The following is a 10,179-nucleotide window of genomic DNA, read 5'->3' as shown; positions in this document are numbered from 1 at the left end:
TGTAATTCATTGCAGACAATATGAACACAAAATATTTCATGTTTTGTTTGGTCAACTTCATGTCATTTGTAAATATACATCCTTTCTTGTCATTCAGACCTGCAACAAGTTCCAAAAAAAGTTGGGACAGGAGCAATTTAGGGGTAGTAATGAGGTAAATTGGTTAAATAATGATGTGATTTGAAACAGGTGATGTCAACAGTTGATTGTTGTTATGATTTGGTACAAAAGCAGCGTCCAAGAAAGGTCTAGTCCTTTAGGAGCAAAGATGGCCCGAGGATCGCCAGTTTGCCAACAAATACGTGAGAAAATTCTTGACATCTTTAAAACCATTGTTCCTCAAAGAATGATAGGAAGAGATTTGGATATTTCACCTTCAACAGTGCATAACAATTAAAAGATTCAAGGAATCTGGAGGAATTTCAGTGCGTAAAGGACTAGGGCGCAAGCCTAAGCTGAACAACCGTGATCTCAGATCAGATCCCTCAGATTGTTGCAGGCACTGCATCAAGAATCGTCATTCATCTATAAGCGATGTCACCACATGGGTTCAGGACTACTTTGGCAAACCTTTAAGTACCACAATACGTAGTTACATCCACAAATGCCAGTTAAAACTGTACTGTGCCAAAAGGAAGCCCTATGTTAACAGTGTCCAGAAGTGCCCTCGACTTCTGGCTCAGAGGCATCTGGGATGGATCATCACACAGTGGAAACGTGTACTGTGGTCAGATAAATCAGTATTTCAGCTATTTTTTGGGAGGAATGGACGCCAAAGAAGAAAAGGATCATCCAGACTGTTACCAGCAACAAGTCCAAAAGCCAGGGTCTGTCATGGTATGGGGTTGTGTCAGTGCCCTTGGCAAAGGTAACTTGCACTTCTGTGATGGTGCCATTAATTCTAAAAAAGTACATAGAGATTTTGGAGCACAATATGTTGCCTTCAAGAAGACATCTTTTCCAGGGATGTCCATGCATATTTCAACAAGACAATGCAAAACCACATTCTGCACACATTACAAAGTCCTGGCTGCGGAGGAAGAGGGTACGGGTACTTGACTGGCCTGCCTGCAGTCCCGACCTGTCTCCAATAGAGAATGTGTGGCAATGCGACAACGAAGACCCCACCTTAAGACTTGTTTGCAGGAAGAATGGGACAAAATTACACCTGAAACACTTCACTACTTGGTGTCTTCAGTCCCTAAACCTCTTTTAAGTGTTGTGAAAAGGAAAGGCAACATTACAAAGTGGTAAATTCTTTACTGTCCCAACTTTTTTTGGAATGTGTTGCAGGTCTGAATGACAGGAAAGGAGGTATATTTACAAATGACATGAAGTTGACCAAACAAAACATGAAATATTTTGTGTTCATATAATCTGCAATGAAATACAAGTCAAAGTAAATTTAGAAATCACTACTTTCTTTTTGTATTTGCGTTTTCCCTACTGTCCCAACCTTTTCTGATTTGGGGTTGTATAAAAAGTCTTAGCATCGGATGTTTGGAGTTGTTTTATTGCTGTTAGCGCTAGTGTCAGTGGTGAATTTACTGTTAATTGACTTTACTGTCTTAACTGTGTTTTAAGGGTTTTGTGAGGCTAATTCTGGGAAATAAATGACCAGAGATGACAAACATTATCTTTTTCTACTACAAATACTGTATACTTTGTCACTTAAGCATTTAGGAAAACCAGTAGTGAATTTAGATGGTCAAAACACTGTAAAAAATGTAGCTTGTAATCAGATACTGGCTGCTGACGTTTAAACTGGGACTGGGAGATAACTCGGGGTACAGCTAGAAGTGGACAAAGTTCAATTAGGTTAACAGGAATGAATGAATATATCGGTTGTTTTCCCACTGATGTAATCATGAACAGAGATTAGTGGAAATAAGACAAAAAAAGCGTGAACACTTCAGTGATTAAATGAATCATTAAATGAGGAAGATGGATGCACCCATTCCAGTGTTTGCACACTTGCTTACAGTGAACAGTTTCCAAAAATTCATTTATACAGTCAAAGGTCAGTGTAAGCAAAGGTAAAAAATTATGATAATTGCTGGTAAATTTAGGAACATGTCTGGGTTCTACTGTTTGTTAACTGTTTAAACATTGAAATGTACAACATGGACTTCTTTCTGCAAAAAGCTGTCTATAAATGTACCCCCAGGAAACATTTCAGTAAATCAAATGGACAATATTTCTATGTTCAAAACTGTTAAGTTCTTACATAAATTATTATACTTCTGCATTTTCTTCCCTGTAGTGCATGAAGTGCATGAAAAAACTAGGGTCATTTAATGAGGGTCACACTGATGCTTATGCTAGAGATGATGTATGCAGGTGGTACTGCTGTGGCTTCAGTGAAAGGAGACTTGTTCAATTGTGTTTGTTGGGCTACTTGTTTTTGAATTGGCTTTTATTCTCACTGCATTTGATTCCTGTCTGTGATGCAGTGCACTGTTATACTGCGCTTCTCTATAATATTGATGGTTTTTATAGCCGTGGCATCATAATGATGGTATAAAAAAGTGGATTAATTCAAGTAGGACACCACTGAAAGCCTAGGTGTGAAATGCATAACCCAGTGGTGGGTTATGCATTTCACACCTAGGCTTTCAGTGGTGTCCTACTTGGTCGGATAGTCACTAGGATAGTCACCCTGAATCTTTTCAGAAATGTCAGTAAATGTTCTCAAACTGTCATAGTAGATTCCTAAAAAAATTGATAGAAGTTCAAGTGCTCAGGTGGCAGAAAGGACCAAAAAAGTCCAGGGTTAAATTTGGGACAATGTCAAGCAATTTAATGGAAGCACCAAAAATCAGTTTGTGCATAATCTTTTTATACCTCTTCTAACACTTAATTATAGCCCAAATATACACGTGTGTGTCTGTGTAGGTAAACTCTCTTTTTTATTTGCCCCCATTATCTTCCTACCAAACTGATTAAGATTCTTTCTCCCTTTGTAACACAATGGTGACGTGGGCTGTCCTTACCTGCAGTAACTCAGAAAATGCCCATGGCAGTGATTTAAATGTACATAAATTTTGTGGTTTTGTCTGGTTTTTGTGTCCTGTCAAGCTGATCCAGACATATTAAGCCGATGCAAACCAGCAACCCCACTTATCAATCATGTACAGTGAGGAAAATAAGTATTTGAACACCCTGCTATTTTGCAAGTTCTCCCACTTAGAAATCATGGAGGGGTCTGAAATTGTCATCGTAGGTGCATGTCCACTGTGAGAGACATAATCTAAAAAAAAATATCCAGAAATCACAATGTATGATTTTTAAACTATTTATTTGTATGATACAGCTGCAAATAAGTATTTGAACACCTGTCTATCAGCTAGAATTCTGACCCTCAAAGACCTGTTAGTCTGCCTTTAAAATGTCCACCTCCACTACATTTATTATCCTAAATTAGATGCACCTGTTTGAGGTCGTTAGCTGCATAAAGACACCTGTCCACCCCATACAATCAGTAAGAATCCAACTACTAACATGGCCAAGACCAAAGAGCTGTCCAAAGACACTAGAGACAAAATTGTACACCTCCACAAGGCTGGAAAGGGCTACGGGGAAATTGCCAAGCAGCTTGGTGAAAAAAGGTCCACTGTTGGAGCAATCATTAGAAAATGGAAGAAGCTTAACATGACTGTCAATCTCCCTCGGACTGGGGCTCCATGCAAGATCTCACCTCGTGGAGTCTCAATGATCCTAAGGAAGGTAAGAAATCAGCCCAGAACTACACGGGAGGAGCTGGTCAATGACCTGAAAAGAGCTGGGACCACCGTTTCGAAGGTTACTGTTGGTAATACACTAAGACGTCATGGTTTGAAATCATGCATGGCACGGAAGGTTCCCCTGCTTAAACCAGCACATGTCCAGGCACGTCTTAAGTTTGCCAATGACCATTTGGATGATCCAGAGGAGTCATTGGAGAAAGTCATGTTGTCAGATGAGACCAAAATAGAACTTTTGGGTCATAATTCCACTAAACGTGTTTGGAGGAAGAAGAATGATGAGTACCATCCCAAGAACACCATCCCTACTGTGAAGCATGGGGGTGGTAGCATCATGCTTTGGGGGTGTTTTTCTGCACATGGGACAGGGCGACTGCACTGTATTAAGGAGAGGATGACCGGAGCAATGTATTGCGAGATTTTGGGGAACAACCTCCTTCCCTCAGTTAGAGCATAGAAGATGGGTCGAGGCTGGGTCTTCCAACATGACAATGACCTGAAGCACACAGCCAGGATAATCAAGGAGTGGCTCTGTAAGAAGCATATCAAGGTTCTGGCGTGGCCTCGCCAGTCTCCAGACCTAAACCCAATAGAGAATCTTTGGAGGGAGCTCAAACTCCATTTTTCTCAGTGACAGGCCAGAAACCTGACTGATCTAAAGATGATCTGTGTGGAGGAGTGGGCCAAAATCCCTCCTGCAGTGTGTGCAAACCTGGTGAAAAACTACAGGAAACGTTTGACCTCTGTAATTGCAAACAAAGGCTACTGTACCAAATATTAACATTGACTTTCTCAGGTGTTCAAATACTTATTTGCAGCTGTATCATACAAATAAATAGTAAAAAAATCATACATTGTGATTTCTGGATTTTTTTTTTAGATTATGTCTCTCACACTGGACATGCACCTACGATGACAATTTCAGACCCCTCCATGATTTCTAAGTGGGAGAACTTGCAAAATAGCAGAGTGTTCAAATACTTATTTTCCTCACTGTATGTAAATCTGTTCAGCAAGTCAAGGCCTGTTTCTAATTTAGTATAGACTCTTTTTTTTGTTTAGTTTTTTTGCTTTAGGAAGTAGACCTTATTTCAGCTATGCTTAAGTACAAATTAAACCTGCTGTTGTTTATATTTATTATTTGTCCTTAGATAAATAATTGAGCAATAATTTATTTCTAAACAAACATTGCCTGCTAAGTTACAGTCTTGTTCCCAGTGCCTTCCTCTTTTCAACTAAAGTTTCATTCATTTATCCATCTGTCCACCCTATTAATCTATCTAAATATTAATCTACCCCTTCTGATTTCCAATTATACTGATTAAATAATTTGCTCTTATGCTCACTCACCACTTCATCCATCTGCTTTTAGGCCAATTCACTAATTTATCTATCTGTTATTATGCCCACTTACCATTTGATCTTCAATTCTAATTCTAATTCACCTTTAGGCCCACTTGCCAGTTTATCATCCACTCTTACACTGTTCACCTATTTATCCATCCATCAAGCCACACACTCATCCATCTCTCAGTCCATCCTTATTCTCAGCCATTCACCTTGCTGTCCTCACATCCCTTCATTTATCCGCACAAAAATAAATTCAAACTTATTTTCCCACCCACCTTTCTGCCCAATCACACAAGAGTACTATAGGAAAAGCAGTGCAATTTGTCTTATAGGAACTTTAAACCAGCACCATGGAGAGCTCCAATCTGAACGCTTCCTAATAACCAGCACTGTGGACAGAGACCACGTCTTATCGCAACATTTTAACTAAGGTGTATACTTGAGTTGGCACAGACGTGTCTTCCAACATACTTATGTACACATGTGACCTGTAGACAGTGCTAGAGAAAGGGAATATGAGGATGGGTTCCCCTTTGAGTCTGGTTCCTCTCAAGGTTTCTTCCTCATATCATCTAAGGGAGTTTTTCCTTGCCACTGTCGCCACGGCTGCTCATCAGGGATAAATACACATCATTCACCTTCACTGTTGTTTTCTGTAAAGCTGCTTTGAGACAATGTCTGTTGTGAAAAGCGCTATACAAATAAACTTGACTTGACTTGACTTGACTTGAATAGCAAAGATCAAAAGTCAGTGTGACATTGTACTGTATTTACAAGAAATCTTTTTTTGTATCAAATTTTAATACACTAAATAGACAAAACTTTGTGGACAACTGAGCATGTAATTGGAATGTGCATTTTGAACTTCCCATTCCACATTTAGTTCACATTTGCTGTTATATTAACCTCCACTTTTCTGGCAAGATGTTTTACTAATTTTGGAGTTTGTTTCTGGAGATTTTTGCTCATACATCCACAAGTGCATTAGAAAAGTCCAGTACTGATATAGAGTGAGGAGACTTGGGGTGCAGTCAGATCTGGGGAGCTTGCTTTGTGCACAGGGTATTGTCATACTGAAACAGTTTTTGGGTCTCCAAGTTAAAGTAAAAGTAAAATGTCATGTGTTCGCATCCGTATCCGACATTCTGTACAATTGTGTGCCTTCACTTTATAGTAAAAGTTTAAGGAAAAACACATATGACTGAAAAAAATCTAGGGTCTTAAAGGCTTGTGTAGAAGATATTATTTTTCTACACTGTCCTGCCATCTGCTGGAGAATGGTACGATGATGCAACTGGATGAACTGGTGAAATACAGCATTACACCTACGAAGATCCAATTGAACATTTATTTTGTTGATCTCCAGATGCCAGAAAGAATTAACGTTTTTTTTTTTGTTTTATTAGCGAGAAATGTTTTTCGTAAATGAATTGTGATGACGACAAAATTATAAAGATCCATGCGAAAAAAGGGTTCTCTTGGGCAGGATTTCTCAAATGTTTTGTAATCTGGGACCTCTGAAACTTCACCAGACCTTTTTCTCCCCAAGATATCACACATCCAGTGCCATTTCAATATAATTGATAGTTAATTATTGATTAATACTTGTTTGATTTATTGAGGTTTTAACCAAACCCATTAAATAAAACTGAACAGGCAAACTGGTTAATAACTAGAGGTCTTATAATAAAAATTATAAAAAAAAAATATATATATACATATATATATATATATATATATATATATATATATATATATATATATATATATATATATATATATATATATATATATATATATATATATATAATTACAATACTTCCCGTGGGCTCACCACCTGCAGGAGGGACCGTGAGGGACGGTGCTGTGAGGATTGGGCAGCAGTCGAAGGCGGGGGCCTACTTAGACTGCTGCCCCCGCGACCCAAATTACGGATAAGCGGGAGAAAATGAATGAATGAAGGATAATTACAATATATATACTGTATATATTTTTGCACGTTTGTCACACTTTAATGTTTCAGATAATCAAAACGAATTTAAATATTAGTAGAGGATAACACAAGTAAACACAACATGCAGTTTGTCCCGGTGTGAAAAAGTGTTTGCCCCCTAAACCTAATAACTGGGGTTGGGCCGCCCTTAGCAGTTATCGTTTGCAATAACTAGCAATGGGTCTGTTACAGCACTGTGGAGGAACTTTGCTCCACTCATCTATGCAGAATTGTTGTTATTTAGCCACATTGGAGGATTTTCGAGCATGAACCACCTTTTTAAGGTCACGCCACAGCATCCCAATAGGATGTAGGTCAGGACTTTGACTAGGCCACTCCAAAGTCTTCATTTTGTTTTTCTTCAGCCATTCAGAGGTGGACTTGCTGGTGTGTTTTGGATCATTGTACTGCTGCAGAACCCAGGTTTGCTTCAGTTTGAGGTCACGAACAGACAGCCGGACATTCTCCTTCAGGATTTTTTTGGTAAACAGCAGAATTCTGGAACAGCATGTTTCCATTGATCACAGTAAGTCTTCCAGGTCCTGAAGCAGCAAAACAGCCCCAGACCATCATACTACCACCACCATATTTTACTGTTGGTATGATGTTCTTTTTCTGAAATGCAGTGTTACAGTTACACCAGAAGTAATGGGACACACACCTTCAGTCAGTCCACAGAGGATTTTCCCAAAAGTCTTGGGGATCATCAAGATGTTTTCTGGCAAAACAACGAGCCTTTATGTTCTTTTTGCTCAGCTGCGTTTTTTGTCTTGGAACTCTGCCATGCAGACCATTTTTGCCCAGTCTTTTTCTTATATATATATATATATATATATATATATATATACAGTGAGGAAAATAAGTATTTGAACACCCTGCTATTTTGCAAGTTCTCCCACTTAGAAATCATGGAGGGGTCTGAAATTGTCATCGTAGGTGCATGTCCACTGTGGGAGACATAATCCAAAAAAATAATCCAGAAATCACAATGTATGATTTTTTTAAACTATTTATTTGTATTATACAGCTGCAAATAAGTATTTGAACACCTGAGAAAGTCAATGTTAATATTTGGTACAGTAGCTTTTGTTTGCAATTACAGAGGTCAAACGTTTCCTGTAGTTTTTCACCAGGTTTGCACACACTGCGGGAGGGATTTTGGCCCACTCCTCCACACAGATCTTCTCTACATCAGTCAGGTTTCTGGCCTGTCCCTGAGAAACACAGAGTTTGAGCTCCCTCCAAAGATTCTCTATTTGGTTTAGGTCTGGAGACTGGCTAGGCCACGCCAGAACCTTGATATGCTTCTTACAGAGCCACTCCTTGGTTATCCTGGCTATGTGCTTCGGGTTATTGTCATGTTGGAAGACCCAGCCTCGACCCATCTTCAATGCTCTAACTGAGAGAAGGAGGTTGTTCCCCAAAATCTTGCAATACATGGCCCCGGTCATCCTCTCCTTAATACAGTGCAGTCGCCCTGTCCCATGTGCAGAAAAACACCCCTAAAGCATGATGCTACCACCCCCATGCTTCACAGTAGGGATGGTGTTCTTGAGATGGTACTCATCATTCTTCTTCCTCCAAACACGTTTAGTTGAATTATGACCCAAAAGTTCTATTTTGGTCTCATCTGACCACATGACTTTCTCCCATGACTCCTCTGGATCATCCAAATGGTCATTGGCAAACTTAAGACGTGCCTGGACATGTGCTGGTTTAAGCAGGGGAACCTTCCGTGCCATGCATGATTTCAAACCATGACGTATTAGTGTATTACCAACAGTAACCTTGGAAACGGTGGTCCCAGCTCTTTTCAGGTCATTGACCAGCTCCTCCCGTGTAGTTCTGGTCTGATTTCTCACCTTCCTTATAGGATCATTAAGACCCCACGAGGTGAGATTTTGCATGGAGCCCCAATCCGAGGGAGATTGACAGTCATGTTTAGCTTCTTCCATTTTCTAATGATTGCTCCAACAGTGGAACTTTTTTCACCAAGTTGCTTGGCAATTTCCCCGTAGCCCTTTCCAGCCTTGTGGAGGTGTACAATTTTGTCTCTAGTGTTTTTGGACAGCTCTTTGGTCTTGGCCATGTTAGTAGTTGGATTCTCACTGATTGTATGGGGTGGACAGGTGTCTTTATGCAGCTAACGACCTCAAACAGGTGCATCTAATTTAGGATAATAAATGTAGTGGAGGTGGACATTTTAAAGGCAGACTAACAGGTCTTTGAGGGTCAGAATTCTAGCTGATAGACAGGTGTTCAAATACTTATTTGCAGCTGTATCATACAAATAAATAGTTTAAAAATCATATATTGTGATTTCTGGATTTTTTTTTTAGATTATGTCTCTCACAGTGGACATGCACCTACGATGACAATTTCAGACCCCTCCATGATTTCTAAGTGGGAGAACTTGCAAAATAGCAGGGTGTTCAAATACTTATTTTCCTCACTATATACATATATATATATATAGTGAGGAAAATAAAAAAAAAAAAAAAAAATTATATATATATATATATATATATATATATATATATATATATATATATATATATATATATATATATATATTTTTTTTTTTTTTTTTTTATTTATTTATTTATTTTTTTTTTTTATTTCACCCCTAGCAGTAAGTGGTAAGACAGAATGTGTAATATTTGTTGATGTGACATGTGACAGTGACATGTGCGGAATTTATAAGAGAGGTGTGTGTGTTTGTGTGTGCGTGTGTGTGTGTGTGTGAGTGACGTTTGTAAGAAGAAAGTGACGTTTTATTCTTATTGGTAAAAAAGAGAGGGGTGTGTGTGTGTGTGTGTGTTTGAGAGAGATAGATGAAAGTGGCATGTGCAATAATGGTAAGAAAGGTTTGTATGTGACGATTGTAAAAGAAAGTGACGTGTGCAGTATTGGTAGAAAGTGGTGTGTGCGCGCGCGACGTGTGTTGGTCAGAAAGTGATGTATGCAGTGTTTGGCACGTAGGCTAGGTAGGTTTACCACATGCTGCCATTTCTTCACCACAAGAGGGCGCTAGATTGTAAGATATTTGCAGCAGCGGCTCCTCACTGATCAGGGAGGACACACAGGTTTGTG

Source organism: Silurus aristotelis, assembly GCF_946808225.1.
Source record: "Silurus aristotelis genome assembly, chromosome: 4".
Taxonomy (NCBI): domain Eukaryota; kingdom Metazoa; phylum Chordata; class Actinopteri; order Siluriformes; family Siluridae; genus Silurus; species Silurus aristotelis.
Note: the sequence above shows the minus strand (reverse complement) of the source record.